The sequence below is a fragment of the Vanessa tameamea genome, chromosome 15 (assembly GCF_037043105.1).
Source record: "Vanessa tameamea isolate UH-Manoa-2023 chromosome 15, ilVanTame1 primary haplotype, whole genome shotgun sequence".
Classification (NCBI taxonomy): domain Eukaryota; kingdom Metazoa; phylum Arthropoda; class Insecta; order Lepidoptera; family Nymphalidae; genus Vanessa; species Vanessa tameamea.
In genome coordinates, this window is record NC_087323.1 from 11,604,026 (window position 1) to 11,624,911 (window position 20,886).

Genomic DNA, 20,886 nt, shown 5'->3' on the forward strand with positions numbered 1-20,886 from the left:
TTTCATAATTTCCGATAGCGCTACAGCTATATTTCTTATTACCTTTGTATGTTGAACTAATATAATTAAATACATAATACAGTTTCGTTCATTGATCGGGTCAGCTTATGATATTATTTATATATTACTGTAAAAGCTCGAACTAAGGTAAACCTTAAGATTTACCGACATGCGTTGGTAAATGTAAGTATTTATTGTAAAGGGACGATTTTTTCGGACTTTTACTATTCCAACCTTTTTTTTTATCGCTGGAAAAACGCGGGGACTCCCCTGAATTTGGAATTGCCGAGATGACCTCTTCAGCGTCTCCGCCGAGCTGGATCGGCCCTTTGCCGTTCCCGCTCCGCTGTCTCCTTCTAGACAATGACGGTCTCACAGAATGAGACTATGGCCCTCCACGCCGATTTCCGTCGAAGCATCGCCGACAGGATCCTCGTCCAACGATACGTTTCCTATTCTAAGTAGATCAAACTTCGACTATTTCTCACAAAAATTAACCTTAACTTAATCGTAGCTGAGGGCCAGTTCTACTTATATCGATTAGGATCGATTGTATTCCGATCAAACATCGACCAAAGCGCAACTGGATCGGTGCGTTTGTAGAATAAGACAAATAGCTGAAAGGCAACGTTACATTTCATTTGATTGGGATATGACAATCTGTTAGTTAAATTGGCGCCCTGTTTGCTTCTCGTTCGTTCGTTAAAAATATCTTCGAAATTTAAGCTGTTTTGGCTGTATGTAAAGGCTAATAAGGGTCCATAACACGAAGGGACATAAAATCTTAGTTCCCAAGGTCAGTGGCGCATTGGTGATATGAGAAATGATTGATATTTCATACCAAATGGCCTATGTCCACCTACCTACGTGACTTAAAAACATTTTTTTTTAACGTCATAGGTGGCAAACGATCAGGAGGATTACCTGATGGAAGGTGACTACCACCACCCATGGACATGCAACACCGGGGGGCTTGCAGGTGCGTTGCCGGCCTTTAAGGAAGGAGTACGCTCTATTCTTGAAGGTTCCCAAGTCGTATCGGTTCGGAAAAACCGCCGGCGAAAGCTGATTCCACAGAATGGTTGTGCGAGGCAGAAATTGTCTAAAAAACCCCGCTGTTGTGGATTTTCGGACATCTAGCTGGTGCGGGTGAAACTTAGAATAACAAATGTATAGACTGGCGATGGAGTGAAACAATTATTGACGTAGTTTGGTCAATAATTGTTTCACATGAAAATAAAATAGCAGACATTGCGACGCTTTGCTTGGATAAATTTCCAAACAAAAATAATAATCAATTAAATTGCATGAGAATATGCATGAGACAGACGTTTTTTTTTTGACAGATTTTATTTCATTCTACACGGCTTATTGTAGATTAAAACAAAGCGAAAATACCTTTTCATGACAAAGGAACAATTTTTTTATATAAATGTTAATAGAGTTTGCGTGAAAAGCTTTTTTTAAAATAAAACTTAGAAGTACATTATAAGGCTAAGAAAGAATTTCTTTTAAATTATATAGAAATGTTAGTTAGTTTGTTAGGGCCGTCTAGGTAGACATCGTCCACTCATTAAATATTTTAACCAGATTGGAATTGTCTTGCTTCTATTGTTATCTTCTGTATGTCTAGTAAGCTGGTATAAATAGAGACACATAACTTCTTATATACAGTGACAATATATAGTTCTATATGTTTCTGAAAGTATCTATGGTTGAAGGTTATCTCTTTCAGGGACAGTGAGCTAGCCAAAATAGCTAATTATTTTTTTATGGCATACTGGCAAACGCACAGTTGTCTCACCTCATGAGGTGAGGAATGTGCCTCATGAGGAATGTGACTACCACCATCCATGGACATCTGCAAGTCATGGGCAACACCGAAAGGCTGCTTGTTTGGGTTCGGGAAAACCGCCAGCGAAAGCTGATAAGTGAGTGATTGAGCGAGGCAAATAAATATCTTAAAAACGCGTTGTGTTATAACGTTTTATTAAGTCTGTGGGTGTGAGTTAAAAAATCCAAAAATCTCTTCAAAGATCTTAACTCAGAATTCGTCCCCTCATTTCGAGTGGATCTGTATTACCTAAAATTACTTCTATCACAGATTTAATCCAAACAATCTATTCTTGTCGATAACGTCAACAACAAAACCGCATGATATCGAGTACCGTCCAATCGTTCGTCCTAAGGCCGAAACATTTCTCGAGTTACCAACTTAAAAATTGTTAGCGTTATTTGTAAGTAATCTGCAACCTCAGCCTGTCCTGAAACTAATGACAAGTGCTCCAAGTTTAACTCCTTAAAATCTATTCTTTGACTATTATAAAAATGTTAAAGAATGAATATAACAATCGTCGTTTTGTTTAGCTGTCAATGTGACAAATATTAATTTAGTGTACTTAGGAATAGAGTGGCTTCATTTTTCCAGGCCCCGGACCATTTTCTGAATTTAAAGTCTCAGGACTTTATTGAAATTATTTTGTTTAGAACTTGGTGATAGGGCTTTGTATACAAGCCCATCTGAGTAGGTACCACCCACTCATCATATATTTTACCGCCAAACAGTTACTTATTATTGATGTGTTCAAGTTTGAAGGATGTATGAGCCAGTGTAACTGCAGGAACAAGGGACATAACATCTTAGCTTCCAAGGTGGTTTCGGAATTCTCATTTTTTCTTGCGTCGTCAATGTCTATGGCCGATTACCATAAGACCTACTTACTCGTCCATCTAACTATTACATTAAAAAAAACTGCCCATCTGTAATAAAGCAGGGACTTCATTGAATGCAGGCTTATAAATAAATGGACCGTAAAGATTCGTCCGTAACTTCTCATCATCATAACATGCGATTATTATATACATGTCGGATTATCTCTATTTTCGATAGTCTGATCCATAATATTTCTCGTATTATATACTGTGGGCTTTATGAGAAGTGTTGGTTCAAATAACAGACAATTGACAATCAAAGATTTTATTAGTAATTACTATTTTATTACGAACACAATTAATTAGAATTACGCAGCACTTAACTACAACACTACGACACTGACTCTAACTTCTTTATTCAAAACACTTCAATTCCACTATGTACAGTCTATATAGAACGCGAGACAGTTTCTAGAAGTGTACTGTCCGCCTGACCGAGCAGAACTAAGCTCAGCCCGGAGGACTGCCACGACGTATACTCTGTCGAGCTCCAATAGATGGAGCTGGCGTTCCAATAGTTGCGATTATGACTTCATTTCCGACAGACAGAAATGTAAGAATAACACAAATAAATTACTTTTGCCAAAATTGGACTCTTCATAATAAACATTATATAATAACTCGGAAAATAAACAATTTTGTTAATATAACATAATCTTTATTTACCCTATGATTATTTTATTAAATACGCGCGGATATGAAACATTGAGATGGACCTAAATGTATCTTTGATTTTTGATCAAAAATTCACTTAGTGCTTCATTTGTGGAATATTAATAACCGACTAACGCAATTTATTACGTATAACCTATGAATTATTATAAGCAAGGTCGCATATCAAATTTTAATATTACACGATCGTGTTCTGCGCTGAGTTTCGAGTGTCTTCTTTCAGAATCGTCTCATTACTCTATTTCTTCATACTCTACTTCTATTATCAATAAATAAATAATATTGAACAACATCACATACATTACTTTCATCCCAATGTAAGTAGCTATAGCATTTGTGTTATGGAAAATCAGAAGTAACGACGGTACCCTAACACCCAGATCCAGGACAACATAGAAAAATAATGAACTTTTTCTACATCGATTCGAACCCGGGACCTCGGAGTGGCGTACCCATGAAAACCGGTGTACACACTGCTCGACCACGGCGGTCGTCAAAAAAAAATCAAAAATATAATTTGCTAGTACTTTGTACCCATTTTAAATATCTTAATATACGCTTATGTTATAAAACAAATATATGCTGGAAATAACAGCTTTAATAATTCAGTAATTTTAGCCATGCGTCGATAGCGGGGTCAATCGTTTTTATAAGAAAAGATTAATTGCAAATCAAAGTACTAACTGCACTCCAAAAACAATAGCCCAGTAAGAGTATTTCAACCCATTCTAAATAATATATCCAATAAATCGTCTTTTCATCCCCTAAAGCCGCAACCTGGGGTTCTCTTTCGTTAGCTTCGCTTTGGTTAGTTCCAAGCGTGACAAATGGGCCTCAAATAATTTAAATGTCACTTGATACCCGGTTATATTCCAGAGACGATTCGTTTTGATAACGTGTGGAAGAATCAAGCAGAGTTTTACAGCAAATATGAAAATGAATTAATCAAAATTGTTTATTGAAATACAAAGAAACATAAGTACATTTGATATTGGTATACTTATTATCTTATAAATTTGTTTAATATTTTTTTTAAATTGAATTCATTAATCTATTTAAAATACTAATATTATTCGCTTCTGTTGCTTCCGTGGGCTCCGCCTTTATTTTTTATAATCGGAGTCTACATATCTTTCATTTAATCTCTTCATAGTAACTTAAGTATGTAATAGCAGTTAAATAAAGGAGATATATTTATATCTGATGCCAAGTCCGTTGACACAAACATTGACCTTGTTCATCGTAACTTGTGGAACCCTTATTTGGCAAACGGCTGATAAAAACTTTTACTCGTAACAAGCGTTTGTTGGTTGCTCTCTTTATTTTGATTATATTTTGTCCTTTGATATAATTTTGACCGATTTCGAAAATTCCTCCTCCGCCTCGATCACCTCACACTTATAACGATCTAAATCTTTAATGGAATCTTTTATGGAAGTAGACGGAAAATAAAAAAGCTATTTACTACAGATTCTGATAGGACTCTACAGGTCCGTCTTGTTAGATACTATCAATAGTTACCAGACAAATTTATAATTCTGTGTTAAGATTTGAATTGTGATTAAGTCAGTGTAATTATAGGCATACAGGGATAAATTTAAAGTTACAGTGATTTGTGGGAAAAATAAAATTGTATCTATTCTCTCTTGGTGTGTTATAAAATTACGACGGTAATTTTTTTAAATTTAATTTGATGATTTATACGAGCTAAGGATAGGATAATATAAAACAAGCACCAAGAACAGACCCCAGTAACTGTATCAACAACATAATTTATGTAATTTCAGAAAGCAACCCTGACAAAAAAGCTTATACTTCGTACTAAATTAAAAAGATGTGTCGAAAATTTGAAAACAAAACGAGTCAACAATGAACGTTGACCGCAAAGAGTTGAAAATATGCATTACAAATGTGAAATAATTTATTTTTTATTGCTGTATGGGGAGAAATTCAGGCAAAGGTTTTTTGAAAGAACATAACTTGGTGTTTTATTTCATTGTTTATATTACAGGTAGGTGGACGGGTAAATGGGCCACCTGGTTGTTAGTGATCACCACTGCTGTAAACAATGGCACTGTAAGATTAACCATTCCTTACATCGCCAATACTCCACCAGTTTTGAGAGCTAAGATGTTACCAATTTACTACCAAACAGCAACATTTAGCATTGTTGTGTTCCGGTTTGAAGGGTGAACGAGCCAGTGTAACTACAGGCACAAGGGACACAGTATTCTTAGTTCTTAAAGTGGTGGCGCATTTGTGATCCAAGGAATTGTTTAAATTTTATATTACATATATTTTTATATTACAGTACACTATTAGTACAGACATTCTATAGACATTGGTGACCACTTTGCAATGTGGTGGAATATGGGCCAGTCTGATAACTATCAACGGTTTCCCTTTGGAATACGTCGATAATTATAGTTTCGAGAAGAACAGCAACATTAAAGAAATAGAGAGAACAGTCCAATGGAATAAATATTAGAGCCTTAAAGAAATATTCAAAAGTAACTTACCAATAAATCACAAAGCTAAAGTTATGAACTCATGTCTTCTCCCAAGCTTAACTTATGGAAGTCAGACATAGAAATTCTCTACACAAGCTATGATTCAAAACAATACATGTCAAAGAGGTTTAGAGCGAAACATGTTATACATAAAGAAAATGGACAAAATAACACAAAACACACACACAAAGATAAAAGACATCACTAAAGTCACAAACGCTTTGACCTTTGCTCTAAAACTGAAATTGCATTGGGCTGGCCATGTAGCGAGAATACCGGACAGAGGGTGGACCACACGAGTTACCCAGTGGAATGTACCACCAGGCAAGAGGAGGAAGGCAAGATCCTTAGCCCGCTAGGAAGATGATCTGATAAGATCAGCTGGCATAAACTGGTGCTCCATAGCACAAGACCGACAAAAATGGGCATCTTTGGAGGAGTCCTTTAACCAAACCGGGGTTCCTGTTTTTCTATAAATATTTTAAAATATATATTACTAACATAATCTAAGATAGTTTTACTAATGAAAATTAAATTATTGTAATATTATAACTCCCAACTATTATAAAACAAGAAATAAAAGGACTTATTATCATTATTATTATTACGAGTAAAGGCCAGTCATCCTACCTATATCATAAAAATATATCAGCCAAGATAACCCAGTGTTAAGGTCATGTGGAGATAAACACACTAGGTTTTCATGTGCTAAATTAGTCCTTTTAAATCATCACGTGCTCGCTCCGTCTTGCTCGCTTGTCCTCACCTCGGGAGTTGATCAGGTTTCATCTTAAAATACAGAAACTTGCAACTATAATTTTACTATAAACTATTGTGCGAACAAGTTGTCTGAAATTGTGCAAAATTTCGTTGTGTTTCAAAAACAATCGTTTAATCTTTTGACCTTACACATAACCTACATAAATAAGCTGGAAAATTTACAATGGAGAATATTCACTGTTCTTCGGTCCTCTATCCTTATTTTTTCCATATAATATAATCGAAATATTTTGTTAGAACCTTTTAACATATATGTTATTACAAACATTTTAACCATTTTATATATTTAAGAATTTTATAATTCAACTAATTTATCATAAAACATATTTTGTCAAAAAACCTTGGAACATTTTCAAATAAACAATTTTTACGTTTTAAAGTTTAAATTTATGTGTTATTGTTTTGTCAGCGATCTGGAGATGCATCCAAACCGGAGATTTAACTATTTTGTGTTTGAAAAATAACGAAAAATGACTTACAAACGGACATTTTTATTATCTACATATATAATTTCGAGAGATTGAAACTGGTTGAAGCCATCCTGGATGAATAACGTAATGTAGTTAAACGGTGACGTTGTGATAGATGAGACTAGTAAAGCCTAAAAACGGACGTCCAGAGTCAAGATAGATTGGCGGCATTGACACAAATTTCAGGTCAAATCTGGACCAGATAGCACAAAATCAAAATCAAAGTATACTTTATTCTAGTAGGCTTTTACAAGCACTTTTGAATAGTCATTTAACAAACTATTTAAAGTAAAGCTACCACCGGTTCGGAATGTAGATACTACCAAGAACCGGCAAGAAACTCAGTAGTTACTCTTTTTCAACATCTAAAAATACAGTCATGTTAGTTAAATACAATTATATATGCATGTTATGTCTCCTGCCTGGAAGTCAACAAGCATTAATTCCACGCTTTTTTATAATCTATATAATCTTCTATCGAATAATGTGCCTTCTTTACGAGTGTATTTTTTTCAAAAGACGCGCAGACTCGGTTATGTAAATAACTTGCTGTATATCAGCATGCTGTTGTCAAAGGTCGACCACTCATTTTACTCAGATGCCGTCACGACAATATTCATCATCATAATTTCTATATACTATATTTATATACTTATTTGGTTATGATAGGCTTCAATGTAAAGTAAATTTACACACTTTATAAAAAATATGTTATTCTTTGCTACTATGTTACAAAAGAAACTGAATTATGTACATTCAAATTGATTTCTGTGTTCGCTTAATATAGATGTATATTATTATTTATAAGCTACCAGTAAGTTTCGTTAACATATAAAGCATATAAATACAAAATATTTTCTAACATAAAAAAAAAAAATATGACAAGATATTAATTATTAATAAAATCCCATATGAAAAAAAACAGTAATAAAAAAATATGTTTAAATTTTATTAAACCTACTTATAATAGAAAGAGGCAGAGCGAAAGTGGAAGGGAGAGGGAAATAGTCGCATGGTAGGGTGAAAATGCTTTTACCTGACATGACGATTTCTGTCAGTTCACTCAATTGTAAGACGCATACAAGAACTTCGTTCCAAAAAATGTATATAGAATTATGTTCTTTTTTTAAATTAATCATTAAAATAAAAAATAAAAACAAAACTATTTGTGTTATTTCAGTATGTTTCCATATATAATGTTAGTTTTCGCCCGCGACTTCGCTTGAGTTTTAGGGATGGTTGTCAGGTATCATTCCAACAATATCTTTATAAATGTGCTTATCTGTTATTCAGTTATTTATGAGCTGTATTATTGTAAAGTTTCATTAAAATCCATTCAGTAGTTTGGAACTTGAAAGAGTAACAAACATACATGCAAAACTTTTACCTTTATAAAGTAAGTAAGGATTATATTTAACTACAGATACACGATTGAGACTTTTATATACGTATAAACTAAATCATTCTTAATATTCTTAGACTGTGTTGTTTTTCGTTTTATTACTTATCTTAATAACATTTCTAGCCCATTTATTCCGATAATAATACTTCTCAATATTTATAGACAATTTATTATCTTCCTTGTAATAAAATAACGTGTTTGGGTATCAAAGAATTTATTTTGTACCGAGTTTGGTTGAAGGTTATTTTCAAAATCAATTGGTCTTAAAAATATCAAATGATTGCAGGTGTAAGGCACGTAATAATTTGAAGACCGCGATAAAATATGCGTGTGATTTGTATGCGCATCTGAAGATCTACTTCTTCGGTGTAATTAAATTAAATTTTAATCGCTTGCAAATAATTAATTAAAATAAAATAATTATTATTATTATGATGGATGTCATAATATAACACTAATTTAAACATTAGTAATTTAAATTAGTAATAAAATAAACATTTAAAAATAAGATAAGGTACGAAGTGGTCTGTTTCGAGCGACTTGATACTTAATAGGCGGCTTAGCGAGCAACTTCATCATATAGTTTTCACGTAACAAAACACTCATTATTTTTCGAAACGCGTGAGAATTATATAATTAAAAAAATGCTACGTTCACGTTATTGAACACGCGAAGCCGCTTGACGCGATAGAACGTTTGGTCGCGCGTAAAAATTCAAAAACCATTAGAATAGTTTCTCTCAGCCTGTGATTACACAGGCCTTTGAAGTTACGGACTTTTGAAGTATACGCATTTACAGCCGAGCCGATAATTCTGAGCCACGCGCGTCGACTGGAGTTGGCTTGGCCCGTGAAATTACAGTCCTACAGGCAACTTTACAATTAAACCTGCACTGCCTCCGTGTAAACGGAAACCGTTACAACAGCCTGAAACATGACTTCGCTCGTAATTATTTCTAGTCTTTATACAATTACTGTTTACGACATATCAACTGGAATGTTCTAACAAATTATATCGATTTGATTTTGTAAGCAATAATGTGGTTTATTGTTATTGTTACATGTTAATTAAGACGTTTTAATGGATCTTTTGCACGGTTATCTTTTTTTATAAAATGTGTAGGTGGACGGAAAAATTGGTCACCTGATGTTCACCACCGCCCAAACACATTAACGCCATAAGAACTAAATTATTATACCCTTGTTCTCGGAAAAGTATTAAGGATTCACTAATACGAGTACGCCGAGAGGCACGTCAGTGCGCGCGACGGACGAAAACTCTACTCATACAATTCATAAAGTAGCTTCGAATGTTAAAACGAGCGGCAAGTTATCACGAGTTCTCACAGTTGAAAAAAGAAAACTAAAAGCAAACGAAAATTGAAAAAAAAGAAAGTTGTAATTTGCGTCAATGACAGTTGACAGACTAATGTATCGAATGAATTTCATTGGTTGAATCATATTGACCGTTTAGATGATTCAAATTGCTTCCCATCTATTAGTGCCTCGACTAAAATCGAATCGTGTGGAAGGGCTTTTACACGCCAGATAGTTTTTCAGATCCGACCTTAAGTGAACAGTGTCTAAAACTTCTATCATCTTCGCCCAGCACTGGGATGCTTCCAAGCCGTTACTAAAATGTTGTTTCAAGGATGTAATTAGCGTAAAGTCGAGTGATATTGCGAGTATGTAATATAAAACTAAAGCTCAAAGTTTGTATTTCAGTAGTATAAAGCTTCACTCAAATTCCATTAACCTGAAGCCGAAAACTAGTTGAAAGCACGTAAAGGTCACCTGCCCTTAATACTACCTACGAACAGTCTGACTTCACATGAGTCATAGGTATACTAAACTAGGTATTCTAATAGTTCAGATCTACAATTTGAATATAATGATGGGGACTCGTGTGACATTTCGAAATGTTAACATTATATTTGATATTCAAAATATTAATTTGAATATAAAATTAAATCAACCCTAATATTTTTTTATTATAGAGCATTGTTAATTTTTGACTGACTTCAGAAAATATACAATTTCATGTTTTACTTGGTGGTAGGGCTTTGTGACATAACATCATAGTTCCCAAGGTTGTTGGTGCATTGGTGTTGTGAGGAATAGTGAATATTTCTTACAGTGCCACTGTCTATGAGCAGTAGCGACCACTTACCATCAGGTGGCCAATTTGCTCTTCTGCCTAGGTAGGCATATCGGTAGGTAGACAACAATACTAATTCCTGCTGTTTGGCGGTTGAATATACAATGAGTGGGTGGTACGTATCCAGTTTAACAAAGTTCTAACATCAACTAAGCTAACTTCAACCTTATTCCTTTATCATTCCAAGAAACCATTTTTATAGCATTGCTTCTAATAAATACAAGTAATAACTATTTTCAAGATAATTAATGTACCAATTTGCTTCTCCAATTAAGGGGGAAGGTTAATTAAGGTGGGGCGATTATAGTTCATGGGTTGTGATTCTGATATGTAACTCTTACATTACTAGGTGTATTGCATACCGTTGTGGTTTAAATGTAACCATTAGACCTGCGCCTGAAACGCTCTGATTATGTTGGATTTCTAACCTATCGGTTTATGAGTGTTCAACTGCGTTTGCGTACAGAGTCACTAGTCTAGTATTCGTTGAGATTTGACTCTTCATCGTTTTCAGAAGGTCTTCCTACTTTTACGAGAACTACCCTATATCTATACACAAAAAATGAAATACTTGGTTACGTCATAAGTAATATCGTGTTCTGTACCAATGAACGTCTCAACTTGCATGTTTTAAGTACATTGCGTATTACAATATAATTTTCATTCTTCTACTCTATAATTGCCTGTCAGAGAGTGATGTGAACACTATTGCAGATTTTAAATACCAATGATATTATTATATATGAATGAATACGGTCTGTCACTATAAAATTGCTTTTACACTAAAATCCTAACTACTTGTATAATCAATTTGTTTTATAATCAGAACATTAGGTCATGGAAAATAATAAAAAACTGTTTGTAGCAGACGGTGTCCTGTTCGTTTTATTATTTATTCACAACCGGGTAAAAACATGTTGCCTGAGACGACGATATTAACAGAATCGTTGGTGTGTTTTTCCCAGAAGTTCAATATACAATGAATAATAATACTTCCACCGAGGATAAAATGCAAGTATGTTCCACGTGTAACATTGGCCTGTTACTTTTAATTTAACATATTTGTGATAATATATAATTGTTCAAGAGAGTATATATGTAATTTACACTGCCTCATTGGTCTATTGTCTAGCATCTAACGAGGAGGTGGACGAGATCTCCTTTCATCTCCTAAGGAGTGGAGCACTCCTTAGGGGATGAAAGCCGCAAGAGCTCAGCTGAGCAAATGACCGGAACAAAGCAAGGGTGTTATGTATTGAATCCCGAAAACCGAATTTGCAGTGTTTTGTAGTTGACCCTAATCTCACATGGTGCAATGGGATTTGAGGATTATGCGGTTTTCCCCTTAAGAGCCAGGATACATTTTGAATCGATAATAAAATTGTTAGGTTTTTATAATAAACATTTCGTATCTATAAAGTTCTTTGGAAGTGTAAGTTAACAGATATACACAACAGCATACAACATTAACAGCCTGTAAATTTCCCACTGCTGGGCTAAGGCCTCCTCTCCCTTTGAGGAGAAGGTTTGGAGCATATTTCACCACGCTCCTCCAATGCGGGTTGGTGGATACACATGCAGGTTTCCTCACGATGTTTTCCTTCACCGCCGAGCACGAGATGCATTATAAACATAAATTAAGCACATGAAAATTCAGTGGTACTTGCCTGGGTTTGAACCCGCAATCATCGGTTAAGATGCACGCTTTCTAGCCACTGGGCCATGTCGGCTTCAGATACACACATATATCATATCGCTATGATATATCTTAAGCAGGTATTGCTTTGAAATTGGTCACAATAGCTGGAATGCGTATAAGGATATTTGAAGATATTAAATATTCTATTAGTACAAGTCCCTCTGAGATATATAATATATAAAATAATCTTAAAAGAAAGAGAAATATATTTATAATATTTCGTAAATAATTCTGTAGTCTGAAGCTAAAATGTACGAAGTACATTTCGAAGTATATTGTAAATCACTTTTTGTCTTTTGATAAATAATAAAAAAAAAAAAAACGTATTTGTGCTAAAACGGCGTTAAATAAATATTAACAAAAGCATAACATATTCTTTACAATGCAATCAATACGTTATATGTTGATTATTGTTGTTATGTTTACTGTTAATTGAATAGTTAAATGATATATAGGATTTATATTCGGATACGAAACAATCAGTAGTCGTATTGTATGAAACAGATGCAAATTAATAATGTCACAAATGAACGTAAAAGGTTCTATGTTCTATGTATAGATACATAAAACAAACCAATTTCAAATCAATGATTTCGTATACCATATAATATCCTGACTATATACAATTTATTTATTACTAATTGTCCGTGGATTCGCACGCGTTTTAATGGTCGGTGGTCGGGTGTTAGGCATAAAAAGTAGCCTATTTCCTTCCTTGGAGTTCAATATCAAAGTTGATCATTATTAATTATAATAAAAGCGTTTTTTTTTGGTGGTAGGGCTTTGTGCAAGCCCGTCTGGGTAGGTAGCACCCTCTCATCAGATATTCGACCGCCAAACAGTAGTACCAACTCAGTATTGTTGTATTCCGGTTTTGAAGGGTGAGTAAGCCAGTGTAACTACAGGCACAAGGGACATAACATCTTAGTTTCCAAGGTTACTAGCGCAGTGGCGATGTAAGGAATGATTAATATTTCTTACAGCGCCATTGTTCGCCAACCTATATCATAAAAAAAAACGAATAAATTAAACATCATCACGGTCGTCTTAAATACACAGAAATAGTAATGTCGTCCTCAACGATTTCAGTCACGGGTGCCATCTCAAGAGAGACCAACTACGTAGGACGTTGTACGCGCACAAGTGTGTACATAAATACAGGTGCAGTCTTTATTCCGTCACCATCATTTTCCGATGTGACAGCAAATCTAACACGAGCGAAAAGTTCAGGCGCAGTACCAACGGCTTTACACACATTTCGAGGCACGGCAGTATACACGACTTCCAATTTCCAGACTCCGCGCTGTTACTGTTTTTTTTTTTCTACACGAATACCCAGTAACTTAGCCAGTAATGCCTTATATTTTGTTTAATTTTTTAATTTTGTGTAGTTTAATTTGTTGTTTAACTTTATTCGTATTTGTGTAAGATTACCATTAGTATACGTTTATTGATCTCATTCATTGTATAATTTTACCTATTAGATTTTATGTATGTTAGTCTTTTTTTTTATTTCAGTGGAAACTTAGCTGATGTCTGTAATATTGTATATTTTTAAGACATCTCATTGTTTGTTTCCCTAAAATAAAAAAATAAAAACCTTTTTATTGATCTGACCTGGGGTTGGAATCAGAATCTGCCATATCTAGCCACTAGACCAATGAGGCAGTCGTAAAAAACAACACTCAGTCGTAACAAAACAAGACAATAACAAATAATATAATCCATATCTAGTCAATGTCAGCGATTCTGATGCCTTCATTTCCCAACTAAATCAATAGTTCGAAAAATGTTGTCGTCCTTTTCATAGTTTTTCAGAAAGACAAGGACAGATGTAACAATTTTTAGAACTGTTAAACATATGTAGCTTGGATATATTTAAACATGGAATTAACTTCAATATTACAGATATTCTGATCGTATTGCGATGAGTTTCGAGTTTGTGCTTAAATAATACGTATTTGAAGTTTCCAGCCGTGGCTTCGCTCATATGTGAGGGAGGAGGGTGGCAGGTGTTAGGTACGATATGTCCATTTATGTACCCTTAACATCATGTATTTCATGACGGGCGGTTCAGTTGAAACTTATAAAAAAAATCTTATTAAAAAAATGTAATATACATATAAACCCAAGAAACAAACATTAATCAAAATCAAAATGTAAATATACTTTATTCAAGTAGGCTTTTACAATCACTTTTGAATCGTCATTTAACAAACTATATTAAGTGAAGCTACCACCAGTTCGGAATGTAGATTCTACAGAGAAGAACGGGCAAGAAATGTAGTTAATCTTTTTCAACATTTAAAAATACAGTCTTGTTAGTTAATATACAATTATATAAGTATATACATATCCTGCCTGGAAGTCAACAAGCATTAACTCCACGTTTTTTTATCATCTATACGCGAGCGAAACCGCTTCCGACAACTAGTTCAATTTAAATTGAACTAGTTGTCGGCTTGTTTGATAAAGTTATTTTATAGCTTGCAAATATAAAGTGCCGATAGATCAAATTGCACTTAATATTTATTTCTATTACTTAGAAGTGGGCAACGAGCCGAGATGGCCCAGTGGTTAGAACGCGTGCATCTTAACCGATGATTTCGGGTTCAAACCCAGGCAGGCACCACTGAATTTTCATGTGCTTAATTTGTGTTTATAATTCATCTCGTGCTCGGCGGTGAAGGAAAACATCGTGAGGAAACCTGCATGTGTCTAATTTCAACGAAATTCTGCCACATGTGTATTCCACCAACCCGCATTGGAGCAGCGTGTTGAATATGCTCCATACCTTCTCCTCAAAGGGAGAGGAGGCCTTAGCCCAGCAGTGGGAAATTTACAGGCTGTTTATGTTATGTTATGTTATGGGCAACGAGCCACGTTTATTCTCACTGAATATACCCAATACATCACTCTACAGAAAGAACAACCATAAACAAACCTTAGATTAACACATCCCGTGTCTCTACTATATGGACTACAAACACTACTTGATTAATATATATTTCATAACATAACACTATTCAACTTTAATTTTGCTTCGATAGCAATTCGAAACGATTTCTTTCGCTGATATCGCGTTCATTCAATGTCAAAGCTATTTATTTTTCTGTGATGGAATTAGGCTTATTATAGTTCGCAAATCGTCTTACAAAACGAACTTATCAGGTCTCGTTCGGGTGAGTGATGCGTTGTAGCGGCGGCCGCTGCGAATTCGGACCAACAGATGGCTCTCGGCTTACTGCAAGCTCACGCGCATTCTATCACTAATCTGTTTCACTAAAAACTCGCTCGGTTTTTATATTACTTCTGTGCTTGTACTTAGATCTACCAACGTTTTCGTGTCTGAAACTAGACGATTTTATATCTACACTTACTAAAGTAGTTAATCAACAAAGTACTTAATATAATATTCATAAACTAAATTTCTTAAAGTGAAGTGAGAGTGAAGCCTCTCGCTAAAGGATATGCTACTTAAACTTACGAGATTCCCTCCCGAACAACTTTATCAAACAATGAAAACTGTAAGAAAATTATACCTGAAACAGAGTATTTAAGTATCTTGAAAGTGCATACTTTTGCACTTTAAGGACAATTTGTTGTTAACAGACTTAAGTACTTGGTGGTAGGGGTTTGTGCAAGCTCGTCTGTGTAGTTCCCACCAACTAATTATATTATATAACAATGTATGATTTTTATTAGTATAAATTAAGCATGTGCATTCGTTAAAGAAATATCCATCATGACCATTAACCTTTCATCTAAAGATTTTAGAGAAGTCAAAAAAGATATCTGTTTGATTATTTTGCTTAGTGATAGAGTTTTGTGCTAGCCCGCCTGGGCAGATGCCACCCTTATCAGGTATTCTACTACCAAAGAGCAGTATATAGTATTGTTGATGGCCGGCTTGAAGAGTGCATGAGCCAGCGTAACTACAGGCACAAGGGACATAACAACTTAGGACTCAAATTAACTCCTCGGACCTGAGAAGAACCGGCGAATGAAACGAAAACTATAAATATATTTTCGTTAAGTGAAACAGCCTGGAGGCGATCATCTCATTCCCAAGGTGTTGAATCAACTAAGAAGTCATTAGTGCCAGCACACAAACGCTCTTTAACGATTCTTTTAAATTTTACAATTTAATGTTTTTGAACGTTTCCTAGGATCCTGTTGTGAGTGGATACCATAGCTCATAAACTACATTGTGTTACCTTTGGATTTAAGATTTTATGTCATATATATATATATATATATATATATATATATATATATATATATATATATATATATATATATATATATATATATATATATATATATATATATACATATATAGATACTGCCGTTCTCAACCTTCACACTGAAACACAACAACATTAACTATTGCTATAGTATCAGCACACCATTTAATATAATGTATAATTTACATAATTACCCATAATTGTTAATAATACAAATCAATTAAAAGTAAATAATTACAAATCAGTCTTAAATAATAAAATAAATGAAAGGTTTTGATTATAGAACAGTAATATTTTAGTAATAACAGCCATTTTAATTATTCCTTTAACTTTATGAGTGAAATAGAAGGTACAGATAAAAAAATATAATATTCCATATTTATTTTTAACTTGATCTACTTAAAGTTTAAAGCTCATGTAAAAACATAATTGATAAATAAGGCATATGAACCGAGATGGCCCAGTGGTTAGAACGCGTGCATCTTAACCGATGATTTCGGCTTCAAACCCAGGCAAGCACCACTGAATTTTCATGTGCTTAATTGTTGTTTATAATTCATCTCGTGCTCGGCGGTGAAGGAAAACATCGTGAGAAACCTGCATGTGTCTAATTTCAACGAAATTCTGCCACATGTGTATTCCACCAACCATCATTGGAGCAGCGTGGTGGAATATGCTCCAAACATTCTCCTCAAAGGGAGAGGAGACCTTAGCCCAGCAGTGGGAAATTTACAGGCTCCTAATGTAAATAAGGCATATTACTCAATACAAGATTATACTAATGATATGAAAGCGTCGACTTGGATTTGTTGATTTCTAGGCAGGATACTGTAGTTCTGTAGTACCGTACTGTATTGACAACCTCACTCTCTGACTCTGTAATCGGAATGCTGGTAATTACTGAGTTTCTTGCCGCTTCTTCTCGGTAGAATCTACTTTCCAAACCGGTGGTAGCTTTATATTTAATTCAACACAGTAATATGACAATTCAAAAGTCCTTTTATAAGCCTACTTAAATAAAGAATAATTAAATTTAGATTTTGAATGTCATAATTAGTATATAAGTAAAGAAATGTCAGCCGGGTTAGGTCCTTCCTGTTGAGTGGGCTTCGAGCTTATAACGTCGCTTACATTCCTCAAATGCATGTTAATGAATACACGAGTGGCAAAATTATCACAAACAATATATGTAAAATATTCACGATCGTTTTTCTTTAAGATAGTATGACAAAGTACTAAATCAAATCAATTTTATTCAAGTAAACTTCAATATGAAGCGTTTTTCGGAAGAAACGGCAAGAAACTCGCATAGTTGCTTTTTTCAAACAAACATATTTATGATGCTTTTTTTTATAATAATTAGTGTCCTGTGATGGAACCCGAGCCTAAATCCAGGCGTTTTTTTCTAAAAACTGATCTTCTAATGAATAATAATTTTCATTTATTAATTTAGTCTTAATGAACTTTTTAAGTGTTGTTAATGGTAAATTGATTACATTTCCCGGTATCTTTATACATCTGTAACAAGTTAAGCTCATGACAAATCAGTATTACTTGTACGAGATTTACGTAGGTCAAGGAAGAAATATTAACAATAATGGTTCGTAACCATTCTTACTTGATAAGCGCAATCTCATTATATTGATTTATTTATTGGGTAACGATATTTTTTTTTATGCTCAAAACTTGTTCATGAATTCGATGATCGAATTTATTATTAAGAAAATTAATACAATATTTTATGAGGACTGATTTGACAGTAGTATTAATTAATAGGGCCGTACACAAGTAGTTAGTTAAATTTGAGTAATTAATTTTGCTTTCATAAAATTACTGACGCGCAGAAGGAAATAATGATATCTGTTATAATTTTTCTTGGGATAGGTAGCCGGAGGGAAACGATTATACGAGCCTAAGTTTAATTTGCATACTTTTTGCGCAAAACACGTGCAACGATGTTTGCGCAAAATGTTGAATGAAAGAATGTATGGATGTATGTATTGTGTTTGATGCGTGACGTTTATTTCACGCAAAAGAAACATTCTCCAGACAGACCAGACAGCAAATATTAAATGACTACCTTCTGCAGGAACTGGTTGGTACTATGATTGCATCGTTCAAATCTTAAATACTGCGAGCTCTTCTACAAACAAAAATATATCAATTTGATGCAACCAAAAATCTGCTTTGAATAATAACTTAAATCAAGCTTAAGTTCAATATTATTTGTTATATTTTAAGCGAATTTATTTGAATTTAAGTACAGTTAAGTATCTTAATTGGGTACTTTTTGAAACGTATGAGTTATTTTCATAAAGGATTTAATAAATAATGTGTTATTAAATATATATTTTTTAAGTATTTACTTTTTATAGAATAACAAACACAGTGTAAACTAAAATAAATTAAAAATATGAATAAATCTCAAATCTGAAAATTAACAAAACTCTAAAAATAGTAATATATCCTTAAAAAATATTCAAATTTCAAAACGCACGCAAAAAATAACTTCATATTTTAGTTAGAGAATATGACGAAACTTACCGTTTAAGTTGTTTTCAGAATTATAATTCACAACTATTAAACGAACTCAACTTTACACTGTAACACAAATTGTATTCGCGTAAATCTCCTACGGAAGGGTTGAACCGTGTGTCCCTGAGGGTGGCTGAATTTCAACTGATGCCACACCAGTGATTTCCCGCGCACAAGCGCAGTTCTCAAAGTTTACTTCAAAAGTATTTTAATTTGAATTGAATACGATACAGTCGAAAACTGCATTCATAAATGTTCGTAGTTTTGTGAACGTTTGGAATACATATGTGGAACACTCGATAATCTTTTAAATACATTACGAGTTTAAAAAAACTGAAAGATTCTTAAATATTCAGTTAATAAAGATAAAATAATATATAAAGGCTTTATATTTAAATATGATTTCTGAGGTTACGTGGACTATATCTACTTATATTGTACTAATTACTAATATAACTAAAATTAATTTTAATTAATATATTATTAATATTAGTACATTTCGAAGTATTACATTAATTTAAAATATTGAATATATAACATTTTAAATTTAACATAATTTATTAAGTTCATAAGTTATTAAAACATCAATCAATTTTCTTAATCAATATAAAGCTAGCGCTTAGTATATTATGCGAAATGAACGATATAATACTCGGTGTAGTTAAAAAAAATCGAAATAAAACGGTACCTGTAACATTTCAATTCGGCCCCACATTGGGCGCCAATATTCATTCGTACGTATTTATTATAAATATGTTTTAAGTTTAACGAATATTTTTAAAACGGAAAAATTACAATAAGGACCTCTAATAAAATAAGATAATAGTAATCATATCCGCTTTGATTTGCGTAAAATATATATTAATAATTATCGAGTCCTATATTGGGTAAAAACTCTTAGTTACTCTACTCTACTTATAGTACTCTTACTTTTTGTTTTAAACATAGCTCTTACAACCTTGAAGTACAGATGTTTAACTTTTAAGCTTTCGTACATTCTGCGTTTAATATTTTCAAAACTCATCTACACTGGATGTCTGGGCGGGCTAGGTAAATATTTACGTTGACCGTTCACACTGACTTTGCTCAGTGACGTAGTACACACACATAACCCATGAACATAAACACACACACTACCTAAATGTTACTAAGAATGACCTCAATAAAAATGTAAGACAAGGTTTGATTAATATTACAAACATAACTAGAGTATTGATATATAAATATATATTGATATACATATATTAAAATGATATGTCTGTTAGGGATGCCTGGCAGATGTTATTTAAAGAATTATGACGTCAGAACATCAAATCAAAAAGTACATTAATTAGCTGCAAAGAATAGTTAATGAGAAAATATCAACGAAAAGCAAAATTTGAATAGTATTTAATCTATAATATATATTTTTATCAAAGGAAATATAAAATTCTCATGATATGGGTAAAGACCTACATCTTCATATTTATCACCCTGGGAACGGATTCAAGGTAGTCGTGTAGCGTCGGTAAAAATATCTTATAAGATTCTTATTTTTCCAACTCTAACCTTTCATTTTTTCAAATTGAATTTTTCACCTTTCCCAGTCACACATATCCTGGGAAATTCTCGTAGAAATTCCTCTATCGACGATATCTGACGTAAAATTATTTCATATGTAAATCTGGGAGCTGATCGCGGCGTGCTCGTAGCTCAAGTATTT

At 33.5% G+C, this 20,886-nt stretch overlaps 1 protein-coding gene across 1 annotated transcript in view; it reads right to left on the reverse strand.

The window, feature by feature from the left end:
• Window positions 1–19,322, reverse strand: part of LOC113400215 (dopamine D2-like receptor) — a 211,697-nt gene extending 192,375 nt beyond the window's left edge. Inside the window, exon 1 of the mRNA XM_026639703.2 lies at window positions 19,194–19,322. The gene's annotated coding sequence lies outside the window, so the exon portion shown is untranslated. The remainder of the gene's footprint in view (window positions 1–19,193) is intronic.
• Between the last annotated feature and the right edge of the window lie 1,564 nt (window positions 19,323–20,886).